Source organism: Musca domestica, unplaced genomic scaffold, assembly GCF_030504385.1.
Source record: "Musca domestica strain aabys unplaced genomic scaffold, Musca_domestica.polishedcontigs.V.1.1 14, whole genome shotgun sequence".
NCBI classification, from domain to species: domain Eukaryota; kingdom Metazoa; phylum Arthropoda; class Insecta; order Diptera; family Muscidae; genus Musca; species Musca domestica.
The window spans coordinates 14,257,759-14,279,964 of NW_026712192.1; the positions used below are offsets into that span (position 1 = coordinate 14,257,759).

Below are 22,206 nucleotides of genomic sequence, written 5' to 3' on the forward strand. Positions count from 1 at the left end.
CCATAAAGATCAATATTTTATTATGGAAATTGATTGGTGCGCTCAGTCGCTAGTCGTTTTATGAGATATTTTATGGCCCCCGAACAAGGGCAGATGTTTGCAAAGGGCCATATTTTCTCTTCTCTGCATTACCAATAACAGAAAGGGATTACTACTTTATTCCAGTATGCTGATTGTAATGATGATGTTCAGTGAACTAGAACCTAGATTTAACTAAGCATAACAAATAACAATTAGGTATTGATTAAAAATTGACAGCCTGTCGCAGCTTGTCGTATAGAACAAGGTTTTATGGTCGAAAATTGTGGAAACGAAAGATGTTGCAGAAAAATTTGAAGGAATTAAATCTGATAGTATAAAAGGAAATTAAGTGGTCACGATATGTTGGAATGGATGTCGAACTTTTGCAAGGGACTTCGAACTATGTAAAGGATTGCCAAAATACATAGATACACATATTAATACGTGTATTAAATGTTTGTACCCATTTTTTTGGGATCTTGTCCCTTAACTTCGTCTATGTATGCTTTTTCTCAGTCGGCGACATTTTAGGGACCTCTTCAGTAAACCCCAAATCGCCATAGTTGCCTTGTCTGGGATCTAAGAAGACGGGAACACCTTAAAGAACGGCTACCTACTTCATCAGCGAAAAATCCACCACAAAATTTGAGACCCAATCTAACAGCTCGGGTTTATCCCTTTTCGTATACAAAATACAAAAATTTGTTTATTTTATCAAAATTTCTAATCAAAGTTTCTTACAGCCTACTAAATTTTTAGACATTCAAGGTTTTATATATTATTCAAATTTGATCCTTTTTCGAAAAGAATAATTGGAAAATGTTTACCTTTTACACCAAAACGTTTTCAAAATCTTTCCTTTTGAAGATTCCAGGGGAGGATATTAGTAAACACAATAAATGGACCCACAATCAATTTTTCTATTCGAAACTATTTTAATTTCTCCAAATGTAAACCCAAAAAAAAAAAAACCAATAGTGGCATCTACATCAAATTTATTCCAGCTCCATCCCTTCACCAAATACCAAATTTAGTACCATTCAGTACTTTCCGTACAACTATAGGTCGCATTTCCAAACCCACCTCCAACTCTCTACCTCAGATACCAATAGAGACCTCAATATCAAATTTGAGGACTCCTACCCTTTCAGTTCACCCAATACCAAATATAGTACCATTTAGTACTTTTCGTACAAATACAGGACACATTCCCAAACCCACCTCCAAGTCTTAACCTCAGACACCAACTCTTATCTAATTCTCAGAATTTTATCTGTATCCGTTCAACCAAGACTAAATTTAGTACCATTTTGTACTTTTTGACAATTATAGGACGTCATACCCAAACCCACCTCCAAATATCATTTATCTAAATATCAAATTTCAGAACTTTATCTCTATCCCTTCAACTAAAACCAAATTCAGTATAATTTAGTACATTTCTTTCAATTGTAGTACAGATTTCCAGAACCGCTTCCATATCTCAATCCCAGATGCCAATAGAGCTATATATCTCAAATCTCGGGATTCCAGCTATATCCCTTCAATATAGTACAATTTAGTACTTTTGGAACAATTACAGCACAATTTTCAAAATCACTGCCATACCTAAAGTCCAGATACCGACATATACCTTAATATCAAATTTCAGGATTTCAGCTCTAATCCTTCTTCCAATACCAAATTTAGTACCACTTAGTACTTCTCGTACAATTATAGTAAAAATTTTCCAAAACCACCTTCATATCTCAAGTCTAGACACCAATAGAGACCTCATATCAAATTTGAGGATTCCAGCTCTATTTCTTCACCCAATATCACATTTTGTACCATTTAGTACTTTTCGTAAGCATTTCCAAGCCCATCTTCAAATTTCAACCTCCAAGTACCTACACTTTTCTAAACATCAAATTTCAGAACTTTATTTCTATCCCTTCACTCAATACCAAATTTAGTACCATTTAGTACTTTTCGTAAAACTATGGTACACTTTCTGAAACCACCTCCATATCTCACGTCTAGACACGAACAGAGACCTCATATAAAATTTGAGGATTCAGCTATAGGAGGCTTTCCAAACCCACCTTAAAATTTCAACCTCCAAATACCTACAGTTTTCTAAAGATCAAATTTCAGAATGTTATTTTTATACCTTCATTAAAGACCAAATTTAGTACTATGTAGCACTTTTCGTACAATTATAGTACACACTTCCGAAACCCCCTTCCATATGCCCAGGCTACACATTGACAGCGACTCTAATTATACCAAATTTCAGATTTCAAATACCATCTTTTCACCCAATACCAAATTGTACCAAGTATAGTACTATTCAGTACATTTCGTGCACTTGTGTACACACCTTCAAAAGCACCTCTTTGTCACACGCCTATCACCAGCAGGGACCCCGATACAAAATTTCAACATTTTAGCTTCATCTGTTCACCCTAAACCAGTATTTTCGAAATATAGTAATAATAATACCAAATGGTACCATTTTAGTTAAATAGTACCATTTTAGAATATTTCGTAACCCGAATTTTCAAAAACCGTTTGGTACATGTATCCTACACACCAATCTGCAAATTTTAGATTTTTAGCTCCTTCCGTTTGTCCAATGTTTAATTTTTAGTACATTTCAGTACTTTTTGCACCCTTTTAGTACGAAGTGAAAGGTGAGAACTCGCCACCCCCGATGTAATTAATATTGTAACTTTATTTAGGCATTTAACCTTCAAATATCTGGCTTATTTTCGAACCTTGATTCTCATACTAAAGCTCTATGTTTTCACATCATACCACGTGGTACAATTTTGGATGTTTAGTACAATTTTAGAACTTTTGGTAACCTTAAAATTTGAATTTCCAAAAATCATAAATTCTTCTCTCCATCAGTGACTCTCATTCCAAATTTCAGCTTATTCTACATTATTCCGTTTTTCCAACACAAAGTATTAAATTTTTAGTACATTTTAGTACTTTTTTCAGTACAAATTAAAATGCGAGGGCCCGCCACCCCTCGATTTATTTACTTTTGTGACATTTTTTATGCATCTAGCATATAATAGTTCATGTTCTGCAAGTTGGGCCCCGCCCTCCCCCGAAATGGTATTTCTGAGTACGTCCTAGTCCAGAGTTAAAGGTATTTTTATTCAGGGCCTACAAAATTTCAAATCCTGTATTATTGCTCTAATTTTCCCTGTAAAAACGTTACGTTCAGATATAGGCAACATGTAACAGTACCTACCGATTTCCCGCATTATGACGGTTCAGCTAATATTTTTAACCGAATCCAGCTGTAATTTGGAATTTAGGGGTATAACCCTATCATCGATATAAATTGATATTATATATTCTAATTGGCAAAATTTCATTTCAAATTCGGTCCTCCTTGAAATTAGTCCGGGTGTAAGAGACTGGCTAATTTTAGAGATTTTGATGATCCTGTCCACAATGCATACAGCGTGATTTCTAAGCTTTAGCATTACATGTGGGTAATGTAACATTTTTGGTAATTTGATGATCCAAGACACATTTTTGAACTCAATGACCTGAAATTGGGTTCGTAACCCTAAATAATTCCTTATTTTTACAGGTTTCCGATACATGACTCATTTAATAATAATAAGTCTTGATTTGTTATAGTTACCTTGTTTAGACGTCATTGTAACCAAACTGACCTTTAAAACTTTTTATATTGCCCCTCCTATGATATTTCAAGGCAATTCAATGATTGAACATAACAAATTAGTTTCACATCCATATATACCTACCTGCCTTTACAAAAAAACTAAAGTTTACACCACTACCATGACTACCACAACTTTTGTGTAAATTTACATCAAAGCGCAAAAGGAAAGAATTACAATTGCGCACATCTGAACAAATTATTTATAGACTTCATCGTGTAAATGGCGATAATTACAGGCAAAATGGCATAAACTTCCTCTTCCTCATTTCCTGTGCAATGTATACAAGGTGGGGACAAAGGGGTAAAATAATGTGTATACACACAATTTTACACTACAACATTAGTTTTTCGAAAAGTCAAATGTGGCTTAACATTTAAAGAGAGGGGTGGGGTAACACACATGTGATGGTATTTGGCCTTGAAGTGGGAAATTTTCTTTCAAAGGGGAACAATTCGTTTTTATTCCAGGTATAAAAATCAAACCCCTCTCCTTTGTTGTATTTGTTTGCCATAAATTTCGGAAAACGAGTAACGAAGTAAATTCCATGGAAACTCACATACACATACATACACGCGCACGCATAAAAATTGCCAGTCACATAGAAACATTAACTTTGAAAGGCAAACCAAGAAGCCATGTGTTATTTCAAACCAAACCCTTTTGTGTGGTGTATATTGCCAAGTCTTTTTATTAGGTTGTATGTGAGTGTGTGTGTGCTCGAGTCTATGTGTTTGTGATTAATGATTGCAAAGTTAACAAAATTCAATTGGCTTTTAGTGGTTTTTATTACACGCTGTCTATCAATGTCATCTGTAAAGAAAATTACCATATGGAACTGGAATAGTTTTCTAATGGCGTTCACATTCGCCGTTTTCTCAGCAATAATAGATTTCAAAAAAATGGTGGTTTGGCATTTTTCAAAAATTAAAATTGACAGTTGATTAAGGTAACCTTAATGTCAAAAAGATGTTAAGACATTAATTACGAATGAAGTAAGAGTTGGTTGTAAAAAAATTGATTGAAATTTGAATAAAGATAGAATTCAAAATTTATAGTTCAAACTGGAAGCCAAGACATAGCAGTGTAAAGATAGGTCAAGACAGAGTCAAAATATGCAACAAAATATTTTTTTATTGATTATTTCGAAAATCGCCCAGATTATGAAAGTAGAACTAAAAATAGAAAACATGTGTATCGGCGTTTTGAAAGCTTATAGCGTAAAGTACACTAAATAGAGAGGCAAGTTCCCTCCTCTACCACATTTTTTGAAAATATTCGGATTGAGTTTGGAGTACGTTGATTTCAGGTATATATTGTCTTCGGCAATATTGGAGTTAAAAAAACAAGTATTATTTTTGTCAACACTTTTAACCCTCAGCCGAGTCATCTGGGGGTCTATTTGGTCCTTTTTTGAAAATATTGTTAAAAACTCAATTTCAAGGGGATCGTAGCAAGTCAAAATATTCTACGAAATTATTTGCCATAAAATTCTACTATTAGTCCTAGAAGACTTTAAAAATCTTACCTATACGCCAGGTTTTCATATATTAAAAACTCATTTTAGGGCTAAAGCCGCACTTCATGTGAGTTTGTGCAAAAATCTTCAACAAAGCATAATTTTAGAAGTATAATGTCAAAAACAAAAATATTCTTCATCAAAATTCACCACAGAAAAGAAATCTCTATTTCCACTGCATATTAAAAAGTACGTGCATCAAATTTCAAAAAAAAAAAAAATCCGAAAATATTTGCTCATTTTTTTAACAAAATTTCCTCCGTACTTTAAGTGAGTTTATACCAAAAGCTTCCACAATTCATCATTCTAGAGGGATGACGTCAAGGACAATAATATTCTTCATAAAAATTCACTATAACTCTCCTAAGAAAAGAAATCTCAATTTTCATTTGCATGAAAGTTCAAAAAAAAAAAAAAAATGAAAATATTTTATTTTTTTTTTAAAAATTTTCCTCTGCATTTTTTCGAGTTGACACCTAAAATTAACATGAATTTTGGTTTAGGGCAAAAGGTGTCAGAATACGAAATATACTACAGAATATTTCCAGGTAAATCTCTGAATAAGCTATATATCTAAGTAAGATGTGTTTTAAGAAAATTGCATTCAAATTTAGGTGCTACAAGTGAAATAGCACATTTTTGGGTTAAAACTCTACTTTATGTGAATTTATGAAAAAATCTCCAGCAAAACATCATTTAAGAAGGATGACGTCGAACACGAAAACAGTCGTTATAAAATTTCACTATATGTCACTAAAGAAAAGAAATCTCTATTTCCACTGCATATCCAAAAAATATTTACATGAATGTTCCCAAAAAATTACGAAAATATTTACCAATTTTTTTTTTTTTTTAAAAATTTCCTCGACATTTTTTCGAGTTGACTCCTGAAATTAGCATAAAATTTCGTTTTAGGCAAAAAATGTTAAAGGATGGAATATCCTACTGAAAATTTCACGACAGATATCTAAATAATCTACATATCTAGGTAAATAGTTTTTAAGGAAATTACATTCCAAATATATGTACTACAAGTGAAAATCACATGTTTTGTTCTATGGTATGGTTAAATTAACACATTTTTAATCTAAATCAAAATCTCCCTTTATACTTCAGTTTTAGGGTATAGTGCCAATGGAAGGATTATTCTAAATCAAATTTTATTGTGAGCCTCTGAACAAAAGAAATTTGTATATCTAAAAGATACGGTGAAAAATATTACACACTTTTGTTATAAAAAAATGAAAATATTTTCTTATATTTTTTTATAAATTTTCCCTCGGCCTTTTTTCGAGTTGACGTCTAAAATTAATGGAAAATTTCGTTTTACGCAGAAGGTTTCAAAAGACGAAATATTCTTCGGAAAATTTCACGACAAACCTCTGAACAAACTATATATCTAGGTAGCATGGGTTTTAAGAAAATTACATTCCAAATTTATGTACTACAATTCAAAATCAAGTGTTTGTTTTGTTTCGAGTTTAATTAAACACGTCTTCAGTCCAAATCAAAATCTCAAAATGTCAAAGAAGGGATTATTCTAAACCCAATTTTAATGTGAGTTTCTGAACAAATGAAATTTGTGTATTTAATAAATACCATTGAAAACATCACTAACTTTTATTAAAACAAAACCTTGTTTATTTTTGAGAAATGTAGGCCTTTTTCTCCCTCTACCATATGCGGAAGAGGGGGAAACTGGCAACTCTATTTATGTTGTTTTGTGGTGTAAACTTTTAAAATCCCGATACACCTGCCTTAAACTTTTAGTTCTACTTTCATAATCAGTTGAATTTTAATTATAATTATTTTTTGTGTTGCACAGTGTAATTTATGATTTGTGTATTTTGAACTTTCACATTTCTTCCTATTCTATAGCGATTTCCATTTTTCCCCGTCCTCATAATTTCGATATGAAAAATTAATGATTTACCACAAAAACCAATCTACACATACTGACATACATATACATACATATTTACATATGGTGATACAAAAGAAAATGCATAAAAAATAGTTTCCTTTTTTTGTTAACAAGTCATTGCACTTTTCATCGCATTTTTAGTGTTTTCCAAAACACATCTATGCATTGTGTGCAACCAGGAAAAAAACGTAAACTGGAATATTACTTTGAGAACGAACATAAGGAGAAAATGAACTCGAAAATGGAAAATAAAAGAAAATCATCGAGAAGAAGCAAAACAATGTTTATTCAATGTAAAAGCGATCGAATAGCATTTGATGATGATGATGGTGTTCGCTTCTGTTTTGCCTCAATTCTAAAAATTGCATAGCATTATTTTGCTCTCGTTAGTGGCAAAAAGAGTGACTTCATTCATATGTATAACAACAATATGAGGACCGACCACCTACCAAACTATATACGCCAGGGTGCCAGAATATCATCTGTGTATCTGTACGTAGCTCCTAGCAGCCATGCCAAAGAAGTAGAATCATATTGGTAAGCGATGCTGTCATCTTGATATCATTAGCATTACAAGAGAAATTATGTTTGTTATGTTGTTGTAGTTGTTGCCATCATTGTTGCTATTTTGGTTCCAAGCTGGTCTGATATCAGGATGGTTGTATGGTTGGTTGTACTACCACCACCACTCTGCAACATTGTTCGCTCGCGTTATCACAATAAACAAACGCTTCATTTAACCCATAATACTGATGACGCTGATGATGATGCTGCCACGGCTGTTATTGTTGTTGTTGTTATTTTTGCCAGTAATCGCTTCGTGTATTCTCCCATCTGCCATATATACACCTATCACGACCAAACAAAGAATCCGCTAAAAAATAGGAAAGACAACAACGACAACAACATCCACAATGACAGCATATTTACTCCATCGAAGAGAGGAGATTATACGACGGCGACGACGGTGCCAAGCGATACGGTGGAAAATTTAAATACATGTTGGAATTCAAACCATGCATGTATAGCAGCATGTAGGTTTGTCTGTTTTACACACATTCTCCGATACAGAAACAAAACGAAAGAGGAAAGATATGCAGATGAGCATTAAAGCTTTGGAGGATGATGTTCACTTTTTTTCCATTAAAAATCGTGCAAATGGGTTATTCCACATGAAAATTACATTTAATGGCTGCTAATGGAATTGCAATTTATTGGGAAATAAGGGTAATGATAATGGTTGGGTACTTTAAGGGAAGGTGAGTTGGGGACAAGTGAGAGGGGAAATTCTGTCTTTCGGAGATCTCTGAAGACTGAAAATGGGCAAATTTCAAGCTTTACATTAAAAAATCCACCATCTGTTGTCTCACAAGGAAAAGCTACTCAAAAAGCGTCCTATAGAATACCAGGAGACCTTACTCTGGAAGACAAGAAGGACTTCATGTGGAAGACTAGAAAGTCTTCTAATAGAAGACCAGGAGATCTATCAATAAGGTCTTCTTATGAAAGACTAGAAGGTATTCATATAAAAGATGACAAGATCTTCGTATAGAAGACGAGGAGGTCCTCTTATAGAAAATCAGAAGCCCTTTTCATAGCAATCCAGAGGATCTTCTCACAGAAGGTCTTCTAATAGAAGACTTCACGGTTTTCGTATAGAAGACCACAAGATCTTCGTACATAATACCACAAAATCTTCGAAGAGGTCTCAAGAAGACCACTTTTTATAAAAGACTTGAAGGACTTCGCATAGAAAACTTGAAAGTCTTCCTGTAGACGATTTTAAGGACTTCTTTTCAAAGAAGAGAAATAAAAAGACAAGCAGGTCTATTTCTCAAAGAAGGTTTTCTTATAGAAGACCTCACGGCCTTCGTATAGAATACCACTTCTTATAGAAGACCAAGAGGTCTTCTTATAGATTACCAAGAGGTCTACTTATGGAAGACTTGAAGGTCTTCTTATAGAAGACTTGTAGGTCGTCTTATGCAGGACTTGAAGGTCTTCTTATAGAAGACTTGAAGGTCTACTTTTAGAATACTTGAAGGTATATTTGTAGAAGACTTGTAGGTCTTCTTATAGAAGACTTGATTTTATTTCTATTGAAGACTTGAAGGTCTTCTTGTAGATCAGAAGACAAGACGGTCTTCTTAGAAAATGTCTTTTTAGAAAACTTGAATGTCTTCTTAGAAGACTTGAATGTCTTCTTATAAAATATCGGAAGATCTTTTTCTCATAGAAGACCAAGCCTTCTTTTTATAGAAGACGTGAAGATCTTCTTTTCTTATAGAAGGCCGGATGTATAGAAAACCAGATTGTCATCTTACTACAGAAGACCAGATGGTCTTCTTTCTATGGATGTTCAGATTGTCTTCTTCTTATAGAAGACCAGATGGTCTTCTTCCTATAGACGACCAGCAGGACTTCTTCCTATAGAAGACCAGCAGGACTTCTTCCTATGGAAGACCAGCAGGTCTTCTTCCCACAGAAGGCCTGCAGGTCTTCTTTCTAAAGAAGGCCAGCAGGTCTTCTTCCTACAGAAGGCTAGCAGGTCTTCTTCCCATAGAAGGGCAGCAGGTCTTCCTACTATAGAAGACCAGATAGCCTTCTTCCTATGGAAGACAAGATGGTCTTCTTCCTATAGAAGACCAGTAGGTCGTTTTCTTACTTATAGAAGTCGAGAAAATTTTCTGTTCTTAAAGAAGACGAAGAAATCTTCTCTTCTTATAAAAGAGTAGAAATTATTTTCCTACGGTGAACGAGAAGCTCTCTTTGTATAGAGGACGAAAAGGTCTTCTTCTCATACAAGACCAGCAGGTCTTCGTCCTATAAAAGAATGAACTTTTCCAGAATTTTAAATCCTGCATGCAGTATTAGGCTTACTTTGTTGCATGTTTTGACTTTTAAAATCAAAACAGGCAATAGTTTGTAGGCAACCATTAATTACTAAAAGTAATATGACCCATCAAATCGCAGGTACCTACACAGAAGCGGTAATGGATATTTCTATGGGTCTTCCTTAACACTTGTCAATATTATGCCTTTAAGTGATAACAAAAACAATAACAACAAGTGTATATTACTTCTCTGTGCGACATGACCTCAAAACCACATAAAAAGAAATCTAAACTTAGGATACATGGCGTCTAGCCAAACCGCAAAGGTACATCCGCTGAGCGGCTCTGTTTGGAGCCATAAGCAAAACGAACAAAAAAAATCCATCATTTATTAGAAACTACAAATCCAAGTGAAAAAAGGATGTGCCACAACACTCAGCTGTCAATCACTGGATGGGTTTCATATCTGGCATGCACTTTGTGCAGCTATCTAGCTATCTGTTTGTCTGTTTGGCTGCTTTTAAGATGTAATAAAATATCAGAAAATGCAATAAACCTGTCTCACATTAGCCTTGGTGCGTACATTCCATTAGACAGCACTCCAAGTGGCAGTGTTTGTGGGGTTTTAAGATAAAAAGCGGATCGTAAGACTCAAGGGGTTAAAAGGTTTCCTTGATGTTTTCTTTTTTCTCTCTCTGATTTGTTATGGAGTCATCCATATCCCTTATTTAGTTAGTTAATTGAGTATGTATGCGTGCATGTGTGTGTGTGTGCCATCTTTCCTTTTGCCGGCACTTTTAGGAATATAAAATGAAATTGCATTTCCTTTATTTTATTCATGTCGCCTGTTTCTTCTCCTCATTGTTGTTACTTTATTCCGGCTAGAAGAACACACGAACACCAACAGCAGCAACAACAACAACAACAATTTAATGACTTTGCTTAAAAGAAAAATCTTAAGAAAAAAATCTAAGGAACAAAAGCAAGAAGCAAATGTAGAGTGAAAGTATGTTGTATTTTCCAAGAAACATGAAACAATGAAATACCGACTGACTGGTTGGGGAGCAGCAGTTGCTAAAGAGTAGCAAACGGAAAGGAAGTTCTCTGCAGCATTGGGGGTTCAGCAGAATTATTTAATAAATACATATTGTACTTTGTATGAATTCCGTTTTCTACTTTGCTAATGAATACAATCAAGTTGCTAATAAAAGAAACTCATCACAACAATAAAAGAAAGAAAGGAAAAAAACAGCGACGTCATTGCGGGTTGTCAGCATCGCCTTTCAATCCACTGCCACGAATGCCCCCCTCGTCATCATATGCTAACGCCCTTGACACAATAATCACCATTTCGTCATCATTGTCGTTCTAAGCATGGAGTATTGGCGGCAGCCTCAGCGCCAAAGAAAGCCTTAAAAGGAAAATGTTTCGAAACTGTGATTAGAATATGCTTAACGGAGAGAAAAAAATGAATAACAATGAGGAGTTAAGTTCGGTTAAGTTGAATGTGCTTCACCCTAGAGATGAGGAGATGTGAGAATTTTCCATACATAAAAGAGGTATGTAATAAAAGACTAAAATATATAGAAGGCCAAAATAGGATGAAGGTCTTTTGTAGGCAGAACTTCCATCACAAATCTTGAGATGGCATTTTTATAGAAAGTCAGATATTTTTGGTAAAGAAGTCAAAAGGGATCTTCTTACAGAAGACTTGAAGGAGCTTCTAACAGAAAATAAGAAGTACAGGGTTGTCCATATTCGACGGACCCATCTGGCAACTCCATAACTTTTGACAGAGATGTCACATTGCTCAATGACATACCTCGTTTGAAGCGTCAGTCCAAGCAGATTTTTACCATGAACCAATAGACGCCACGCGAGCGCTCTGAAATAGTTGAAATTTACATTCAACAGAAGAAGTCAATTGTGAAAACTCAACGTGCTTTTAAAACATTAAAAAATATGAGAAGTGCGCCTTCTAAGAACACCATTAAGCGTTTATACGAAAAATGTGCGACTGGTAAGGCTCTTTCTAATCCAAAGGGGCCATATAAAAGTCGACCAAGGCGATCGGCCGAGAATATCGCTGCGTACGAGACGGTGTTGAGAGGTCCCTAAGAACATCCCAAAAACGCATGGGCATTGAGCATGGCTCGGTCCACTTTACAATGGATTATTCGCATTGATTTGCATTTGTTCCCGTACAAAATTCACTTGACGCAAAGAATGTTGCCTGCGGACAAGCCTCGTCGATTGGAATGGGCCCAAAAAAAAACATGGGTCCGTCGAATATGGGCAACCCTGTATTTTATTTATAAAGACTAAAATTGTTTTCTTACAGAAAACCCGAAGTGTTTTCTTCCTGAAGGTCAGGAGTGTCTTTTTCGGCTGGCCAGAAAGTCTTACAGTAAACCAGAAGGGCATTCAGAAGGGAATTTTTGGGAAGACACGAATAGGTCTCTCACAGGAAAAAAGACTTCGAATCCAGGCTGTTTTTACAGAAGACCGGATGAGCCTTCTTACAGATAAACTGGAGAACCCTTTTATGGAGGACTTGAAAATGCTTCTAACAGAAAATCATAGGATTTTTGTTTAGCAAATAATTATATGATCTTCTTATAAAAGAAGCGACCAGCTATTAGCTAGTGTTGCTCATATAACCACCGTCAGCGTAAAATTCTTTATCGCTTCAGCTATATCCCTTCTTTATCCTTCTGCTCGTTTATTCAAATCACTATAGAACTTGCACTATTAAAGATGAAGCATTCCAAACTTGTGCAGGCATTTATAACTTTTCTATGAAAATATATTTTGAAAATCTCTCCACTTTTCGGAATATCCGCTTTATTAAGGTACCTACCGATTTTTAATATTTTCGGGATTTCTGTTAGAATTTTCAACCAAATTGTCTCCAGTTCGCGTGGACCCGACAGCCCAACGGTGTAAAAAGGCCCTCGGATTAAATGGTTTAAACACGCTTTCAGTATCCCCAACGGTCCGGAGGTGTAAAATCGCATTCGAGCCGACGGTGTACTTGGAGCTCTGGGCTGATTTTCAAAATTTTGAAGGTTCCGGCTCCAGTTCCCCTTCTGATTTCAATCTAATCACCTTTAATTCGGCATTTCTGGTCTAGGAGATCTACTTCTCGCAAAGAAATATTCACTCTAGGTCCACTATTTGGTACTGTCCTCATATAATGGTACCTCCCGTGGGAGACAATTTGGTGTTTCTTTCGAAGCAAATATTCAATGAAAGTCCACTTTTTGGATAGTATCCAACCAATTCATTTTATTTTTCGGGTTTTCAGTGATCAGGTTTACTTATGACTACAAAAATATCGACCTACATTGTCCACATTTTCGTTACAGCACAGTACACCAGTACATCAAGTTTTTTTAAATTTTCGAACACAATTTCGAACAAAATTGGCTATATTTTAATATTTCCGGCTCTTTGCTGGTAACTTAACTCCTTTCAAAAAATATTTAACGTAATTGGAGCCCCCATATGACGGGACTTCGAAATTTAGGGATTTTGAAGGCATACGATTTGGCCGAAGTCAAATTTTTACCATGGTGGAGAAATCAGGTCTTTTAAAGGTGCAAACTCTTGAACAGGCCTTCTTTGTATTGAAGACTTTTTATAGGACTTTTTTCTAGGCTGTTCTTCAATATTTTGTGATTTTTAAAATAGACTAGAGACAAGACTTTTAACAGTTCTTCTAGCGAAAGAAGACCATCAACTGGTCTTTAACCCTTAACTGCTCAGAAACCCTTAAATAGTCTTCTATAGACTAAAGACTTCTAAAAAGTCATCTGTAGACAAATCTCCTATAGACAGTAGGAGAGAAGACCTTAAAATGGTATTTTATTAGACCGGACTAAAAACCTCTAACAGATCGTCTCTAGACCAATTTACTAAGAAAAAGACAAGATGAAGAGATGGCCTTGAATAGGCCTTTTGTGCATTGAAGACCTCTCATTGATCTTTCCTAGGCAGGTCCTGAAAAATTTTGGAAAAAAGAGTAGGGACAAGAATTTTTACTGTTTTTCTACGAAGAGAAGCATAAGGACTTCTAACAGGTCGTCTGTAGACTAAGCTTCTATAGAAAGGAGTAGAGAAGACATTTAACTTGTATTTTGTGGTTGGAAGACTTTAACCCGGCCTTCTATGGACTAAAGTCCTCTATCAGTTCGCCACTAGACCAATCTTCTAAGAAAAATACAAGGCAAAGTGAAGACCTCGAACAGGCCTTCTGTATATTGAAGATCTCTTATAGGTCTTTTCTAGGCAAGGTTTTAGAATAGACTGGAAACAAGACCTTTAACAGTTCTTCTAGGGAGAGAAGACATTTATGGCCTAAGAATTCTAAGTCTGTAGACAAATCTTCTATAGACAGGAGGAGAGAAGACCATTAACTGGTATTTTATGGTTGAAAGTCCTTAACCCGGCCTTCTATGGCCTAAAGACTTCTAGATAATTTTCTAAGAAAAAGACAAGATAAGGAAAAGGTTAACCTTGAATTTGTCTTTTTTTGTATTGAAGTCCTCCTATAGGTCTTTTCTAGGCAGTTCTTCAATATAAAAGAATTTGGAGAAGACTAGAGACTAGACCCTTAGAGAAGAAAGAATACTTTTAACTGTTTTTTTATGAATGGAAGACCTTAACCCGTACTTCTATGGACCTTAGACCTCTAACGGATCGTCACTAGATAATTTTCCTATAGACAGGGGGATAGAAGACCTCAACTGTTTTTTTATGTATGGAAAACTTTGAACCGGCCTTCTATGGATTAAGAGGTCCATAAAAGATGTCAACCTTCTAAAAAAAATTGAAGAAAGTACCTTAAACTGGCTTTCTGGGTATTGAATATCTCTTATAGGTCTAGGAAGGTTTAGGAATTTAAACAAGCCCTTTAACTGTTCTTCTAGGGAGAGAAGACCTTTAACTGGTCTTTTATGAATGGAGGACCCTGTAGACAAATCTTTTAAAGACAGGAGGTGAGAAGAACTTTAATGGTATTGAATGCATCGGAACCCTTAAACCGAATTTCTATGGACTAAAGAGGTCCATAACGGTTGTCACAAGACAAATATTCTATAGACAGGAGACGTTTGGAAGATCTTCTTACCATGTTCCAAACCAAACACCAAAATTTAATATATCCTCCCTTGCTAAGTAGAGGCTTTAGACAAAAAGCACAGTGTCATGGTGTATGGCCACATAAAGTGGTTAAAAATAAAGGCCATTTTCATTATTCATACACTTCATTGTAGATTTCATACCAAAAAACCCAGAGTCGTGGGTAAATGTAAATCTCAATGGCACACCCCGCCCTCCACTGGAAAACCTAAGGGTACATGACAAACCTTATTATATTTTACGATGGTTAGTCAAATTTGTTTATCGCGTTTGTGTACATTACTTTTTTTCTCATGTTTTTGGTTAGAGCCAAGGGATTTCCATATTGCCGACAAAAGGGATTTTCTTTTTGTTTATTTGGTGGCAACGTCAGCAATAACCCTTTAATTTTTGATAGACATGGTGGTGGTGGGTATGGAAAATTTCTTTAGAAGTTAATTGTTTTTTTTTTTGTCTTCTTCTTACTTCTCTGTACACAAAATGTAATTAAACAGTAGCATGAGAACAACGTTCTCTTTTATTAATAACTAATTAAGATTGACAACATTTGAGCTACTGCATATTTTGCATTATTTTAATGAAACAATATTGTGAAATAAGAATGAGTGAAGGATTCGGAGAGGGATTAATGTCGTTGATATTAACTTGAAGTCATGGAATTAGAATTATTTTTTTTTTTCATTTTTCCCAACATCAATCATAATGACACGCGAAAGGGATGACAAGGAATTAACGGTCATTGATATTACTTTACAAAATTTTGTAAGGAATAGCAAAAAAATGGTAAAATATTTTGTCAACGATTAAGTTGTCTTCTGCTATTTTGTATATAATCCACGTTTTTGGTTTTCTCAATTAACTCGCCATAATATTCCCCTCAGCAAAACCCTAAGTCTCGCTATAACAAAATATTTCAAATTAATAACAATTCGTTCCACAGTATGCCCAAGACATCAGCATCATTATTAACATCATTAAAACGTGCTTTCGTCGGGCCTGTGTTTCCTCCCACAGAGAATTTCAAAAAAAAAAAAAGAGGCCGCCGCCGCACCCCCACACACGCACGAATTCTGTTACTCCAACAGCAACATAAACAGAAAATCATCACCACAGGCATTTTGTTAGCAAAACAAAAAAATGCTCTACACCATTCCGATGAGGATTATTATGGCAATATTCCATGTGAATAACTCCTGGATTCTTCTTTTTATCTACAACAATGTCTTCATGTATCCTAATCATCATCCTTGCGTGTTTGATTTCTCATTTAGCATGACAACCTGCTACGCATACAGGAACATTTTAAATGTCATCATAATCAGCAGTGATATGTCAGATAACAAAAAACGCATGCATTACATTAGGGGGTTTAGGTCTCATCTCCTCTGCACTCCGCTCCACATATTTTTGTTTGCTTTTCGTTTCTGGGATTTAAAGCTCACGTACATCGATGATACCACCCTCACTTTTTTTTCAAAACGAGAATCCTAACAACCTGCAGAATTTATTATTTTCCATTGTATCCAGCTTTGGGCAAGGAGTAAGGTAGAGCAAATATTGAATGGAAAAGGGAATATCCACAAATGTGAAAATATTTCAGGTTAGGAAAAAAGGCAAGAGGAGGTTTCTTCATTTCCTGGCCGCCTAAGTACAAATCATACATTACAACCATGTGTGAATGAATATACGTAGTCTAATGCAAAAGTCGAATTTTGTCATCAAATAAATTTTTCGTAGATTTTGTTGCAATTTTTTAAACCGGTTTAACATTTTAATTAAATTTACATTTTAATAAAAAAATTTACATTTAAATTAAATCATACGATCGATTTTATGACTTCTAAGTAGAAGATCAAAAAGGAAAACACGATAATAGTTGCATACTTTTAGGCAATACGATCGAAAAATCAAAAGTTCTTTTTCCCCTCAAGGATTGCCAGTCCATTGTAATCTCCACAAGCCCAATGCTTTTCAACATGTCGAATTTTGTTTCAATTACAACTGCGAGGTTGAAAACCGGCACATATTTACAAAGAAAACAACAGTATAATACAATCTAATAGAGTACTCGATAAGAGTGGAATCGGCTCGATTTCTAGCGAATTTTACTCCAATTCGAAAAGGAGCAAAGCATACTCGCTTTTATTCAAGTCGCATAGAAAAATTTGAGAGAGCATTTTTGAGGTATTTTATTAAAAGAGAAGGAAATCTAAACTTACAAAACGTATTCCGTTGCATACTTTTTGGCGTTTGTGAAAATTATTATGTAAAAAATAGGTTATTTCACATTGGTCCAACTTTTTATACACTCCACCATATAAAAACATGATTTATGGCTAAATTGACTGTCCTCAATATCTCTTAAATGTGCAAGCTTCGTTAAATGGCGGCTATACCTATATTGAGTATTTTGAGGCAGGGGAATAAAGAGTTCGAAATATCTAATTTCGTCTGATTTGGTGCTGAAAGCTTTAAAATCGCAAATAAGGTGAAACGGATTTATGGCGTCTATCCAAAAAGTGGATAAAAATTGAATATTTTTTGGGGGAAGAACATCCGTCTAATAAGAGTTACCGAATTTTCAAATAAAATCTGATTTAGTTGGAAAGTGAGGGCAGAAACCTCCAAAATACCGAAAATCGGGGGAACCGTTATATGGGGCCATACCAATTAAAGGACCTTAAACGATCCCTTTTTTGCAAGGAGAGAACAAACCTTCCAAGAAACCCAATTGTCAAATAACTGCTGATTTGATCAGAAATTCGGGAAGAACCCCCCAAATTAACGAAAATCGGGAGGTATCTTAATGTGTGTGTTTCCAATAACAAAAAGTGGAGAAATGTCAAATATCAATTGATTTGGTGGGAAAGTGGAGCAGAAACCTCCAAAATACCGAAAATAAGGAGGACCACACCAAAAAGTGGATCTTTGTTGAATATTTTTTTGCGGGAAGAAGAAATCTACTCACTGAAAACCCGAAATGTAAAATTAAAGCTCGTTTGGTTGAAAAAATGGACTGAAACCCTCAAAATAGTAAAATGGGACGAAAATGGTAAAATGAAGGCTGGATAAAAAATTGCAAATATTTTGAAATTTTCTTTTGCGAAATCCAGAAATACTTCAAGTCGGGACGCGCATCATTCGGAATCAATATATCGGTCCATTTTTTTTGGTACCTCACATAAAACGGGTCAAAGTTTTGAATTTCCACGAAGCTCGTAAAACTCAAAATAAGCATCCGATTCATTTCTGCGCATCTCAATATTTCTGTCAACACAAGGTATGTTGACATACGGTAGATATCGGCCCACTTCTTCTGGTACCTCTGCTACAAAAGGTCAAAATTTCGAATAATCAAAACGATTAAAAATGCGAATTCTCCTCAAATGTCACACATCCTAACATTTCTATAAAAACAAAATCTGTCGTGAAGATGAAATAACCCAAATTCTCATAAAATGCGAAATAAGAATCAGATTCATTCTAATCTTCGAACTTTCTAAATTTTGCACATCCCAATATTTTTATAGGTATTGGATAAAGTGGAATACTTTTGTCCACTGTGTTTGGTACATAGCGCACATTTGAAATTTTTCAAAAAATTCAAAAAAAAATTGAGCCTTTCACACCTTCTGAATTTGTCATAAAATGCGAAATAAGAATCAGATTCATTCTAACCTTCGAACTTTCTAAATTTTGCACATCCCAATATTTTTACCAATATTGGATGAAGTGGAATACCTTTGTCCACTGTGTTTGGTACATAGCGCATATTTGAAAATTTTCCAAAAATTCAAAAAAAAAAAAAATAAATAAATTGACACTTTCACACCTTCTGAATTTGTATGGACTTGGATTTGGAATATATGTCATATTAGGAACTTGATTAACAACAATTTACTGGTCTTTCTAAAGTCAACAATAAAAAGGACATAAGTTCTCGATTAAATATGATTAAATTCTGAAATTTTAATTTAGAAGGATTTACCTTTAAATATCCTTTAATATATGTAGGTTATTTTCGCTGATTTCCACCTCTTAAATCCTTTAAATATCATCATTTTGTGGCTTTTTATTTTTCCCTTCAAATTTGCCCTTAGCAGGATAATGGTTGTCAAATGTTGCGCCAAGTTTGCTATGAATAGTTGAATAACAGCAACACATCTGTCTCCAATAAACACAATAACAACAACAGCATCCATGCACCCATATGGGGGGGTTACGCACCCAGATGTTTGAGTCTATTATATTGTTTGCATTGTGGTTATTTTAATGATGTGCCATAAGTGACGTCATGTATATTTGGTGGGTTTTTGTATGACACTGCTCTTACTCCCGCTGCTGCTGCTGTTGTTTCTTGTCACGACGACCCATTCTTCCACCCGCAACTACATGGGTTTTGTTAAGAAAAGTCGAGGCCCAAAATGGCGCTGGGTGTTTATTTTTCGGGGGGTTTCTAATTTCATGCAATCACATAAAGTGTGTGAGTTTGTGTGTTTGCGTATGTTTGTTGTACGAGTACACACAACATCCTTTTCATACACATTTGATGTCACTAGTCACAACAATTTGCACGTCAGATAGATGGTGCCACGCCGTTATTTGCCGTCAGCCACCACATTTAGTCATCCATTCATACATTTTGCGTTTGTCGTTTGTTTGCATTATTGTATTCTCTCTTCAAATACAGACGACAGTAACATCGATATTCTTCAATTCATTCATTCACTCACAGACACACACACACACGCACGCACACATTTGCACAAATTTTTGCCACCTTCTGTGCCATTCATGTTTCAAATTTGGCACGCAGTTTGCCTCTTAATGAGCCCCCGCTCCACTTCAAACATGATGGCAAACCAAACATATGGGGCGTGTATGTCGTGTGGGTGGGAAGGAAGGCCGCACAACGTGTGCATGCGTACGTTCATGCACTCGTGTGTGCATGAATGTGTGTGGCGCAACTAACGTGATTGTAAATTACACATGTCTTATGCAGATGTCAATTGGAATTGAACATTGCGAACAACAATAAATAATTGACAATTTTTTTTTTGTTGTACCTTGCAAATGTGTGTTCGTGGGGGCAAGGAAAAGGGGTTTCTTGGAATACAATTTTCCAACTTTCACCAGAAAAGAGGAAAATGAATAACGTCATAGAAGTATGTCTATTTGTCTACCTATAAAAATATTGAGGGCGTGAAATTTGTTGTTCATTAGGTTTAATTCGTGCGGAATCTTTTGTGGCGTTTATCCTTTTTTCACCCCTGACGAAAAAAATGTTAGAAACCCCAAATTGAACACATATTATGGACAATTTGCGTTGTATACCTTCATAGCTTTAGAAATGTGAATATGTCACAGAGTCAAAAAGCTGATGGTATCTTGCGAAGTAGGAAAGCGTGCAAAGTAAGATCAAAGATATGTGTGTTTGGGCTATAAAGTGTGGTGGGCAATTTAGATGTCTGCAAGGGACGAAGACTTGGTTTCGGTATATTTATTTGCCATATTTCCGAAATATTTATCGTAGTCCTTATAAATAAATTGCCCAAAGTCTTTTTAGATCAACTTATATTCGGTAAAGGCCAGTTTAGTTGGGAGAAAATGAAGAGAGTAATAAACAACACAGATGGGAATACCAGCACTGCAGACTCTTTTAAGCTGTCAATGATGTCGGTTGAGCTAAAGCTTGTTTTCTTGTTATACCCTCCAATATACAATGAAAGGTATATTAAATTTTCCTTGCAACACCTTGAAATATTCGGCGGAGACCCCAAATCGGAATAAAATTATAAGGCAATTTAGCGTTGTCCGTCTATCTATTCGTCTGTCTGCCTTTTGAAATCACGATAGAGTTCACATTTAATCTAGAGCTTTGCAACTTGGAACAACGGTTTTTATTATATGCAGGCTTATTTGTATTGAAAATAGCAAATATTGGCTCACGTTTAAGTGTAGCCCCTATATCACGGTTCCGCCGAATTTTCGGTATTTTGAAGGTTACTGATACAAATTCCAATCAAATCAGCTGAAACTTGGCATTTGGGGTTCTTGGAAGAATTGTTCTCTCCTCACGACAGATGTTCGATTCAGGTCCACATTTAGCATAGTACCCATAAAATGGTTCCTCCGGATGTTCGATATGTTGAAGGTTTCTGACACAATTTAGAACAAAATCAGCTGAAACTTGATATTTGGGGTTCTTGGAAGGAATGTTCTCTCCTCGCGAAATATGTTCGATTCAGGTCTACTTATTAGTATAGACCCCATAGAACGGTACCTCCGGTTTATCGGCATTTTTAAGGTTTCTGTCACAATTTCCAATCAAATCAGCCAAAACTTGACATTCGAGGTTCTTGAAAGGTCTGTTCTCTCCTTGCGAAAGATGTTTGATTCAGGCCTACTAATTGTTGTAGCCCCCATATAATGGTACCTCCCGATTTTCGGTATTTTGAAGATGTCCGCCACAATCTCCCACCAAATCAGCTGAAACGTGATATTTGGGGGTTTTAAAAGGTCTGTTCTTTCTTTTCGAAAAAATTACGATTGAGGTTAACTAATTGGTATTGCCCCCATATAACGGAACTTCCGATTTTCGGTTTTTTGAAGATTTCTGCCACAATTTCCAAAACAATCAGCTGAAGCTTGACATTTGGGGTTCATGAAAGGTCTGTTCTCTCCTTTCGAAAGACGTTTGGTTCAGGTCTACTAACTGGTATAGGCCTCATATAACGGTACCTCCCGATTTTCGGTATTTTGAAGGTGTAGCAGAAACCTTATGACCAAATAAGATGAAACTTGACAGTTGACCTAGGAACTTTCATATTCTCTCCCTGTAAAAAATATTCGCTACATGTCCACTAATTAGTAAAGCTTCCATATAACGGGGCCTCTCAATTTTCGAAATTTTCAGATTTCTGCCACAATTTCTGACCAAATATAATGAAACTTGACAAATCTCGATAAGTCTGTTTTCTCCTCTCCAAGAGGTATAAGCCCCAATATAATGGTACACCCGATTTTCGGTATTTGGAAGATTTCTGCCACAATTTCCAAACAAACCAAATGAAACTT

General features: G+C 35.4%; 1 protein-coding gene and 1 long non-coding RNA gene across 3 annotated transcripts in view; one reads left to right on the plus strand and one right to left on the minus strand.

Moving 5' to 3' along the window:
• Positions 1-22,206, plus strand: part of LOC101894816 (AF4/FMR2 family member lilli) — an 84,996-nt gene that overhangs the window by 41,719 nt on the left and 21,071 nt on the right. The window lies entirely within an intron of this gene.
• Positions 1-22,206, minus strand: part of LOC131801113 (uncharacterized) — a 153,490-nt gene that overhangs the window by 41,701 nt on the left and 89,583 nt on the right. The window lies entirely within an intron of this gene.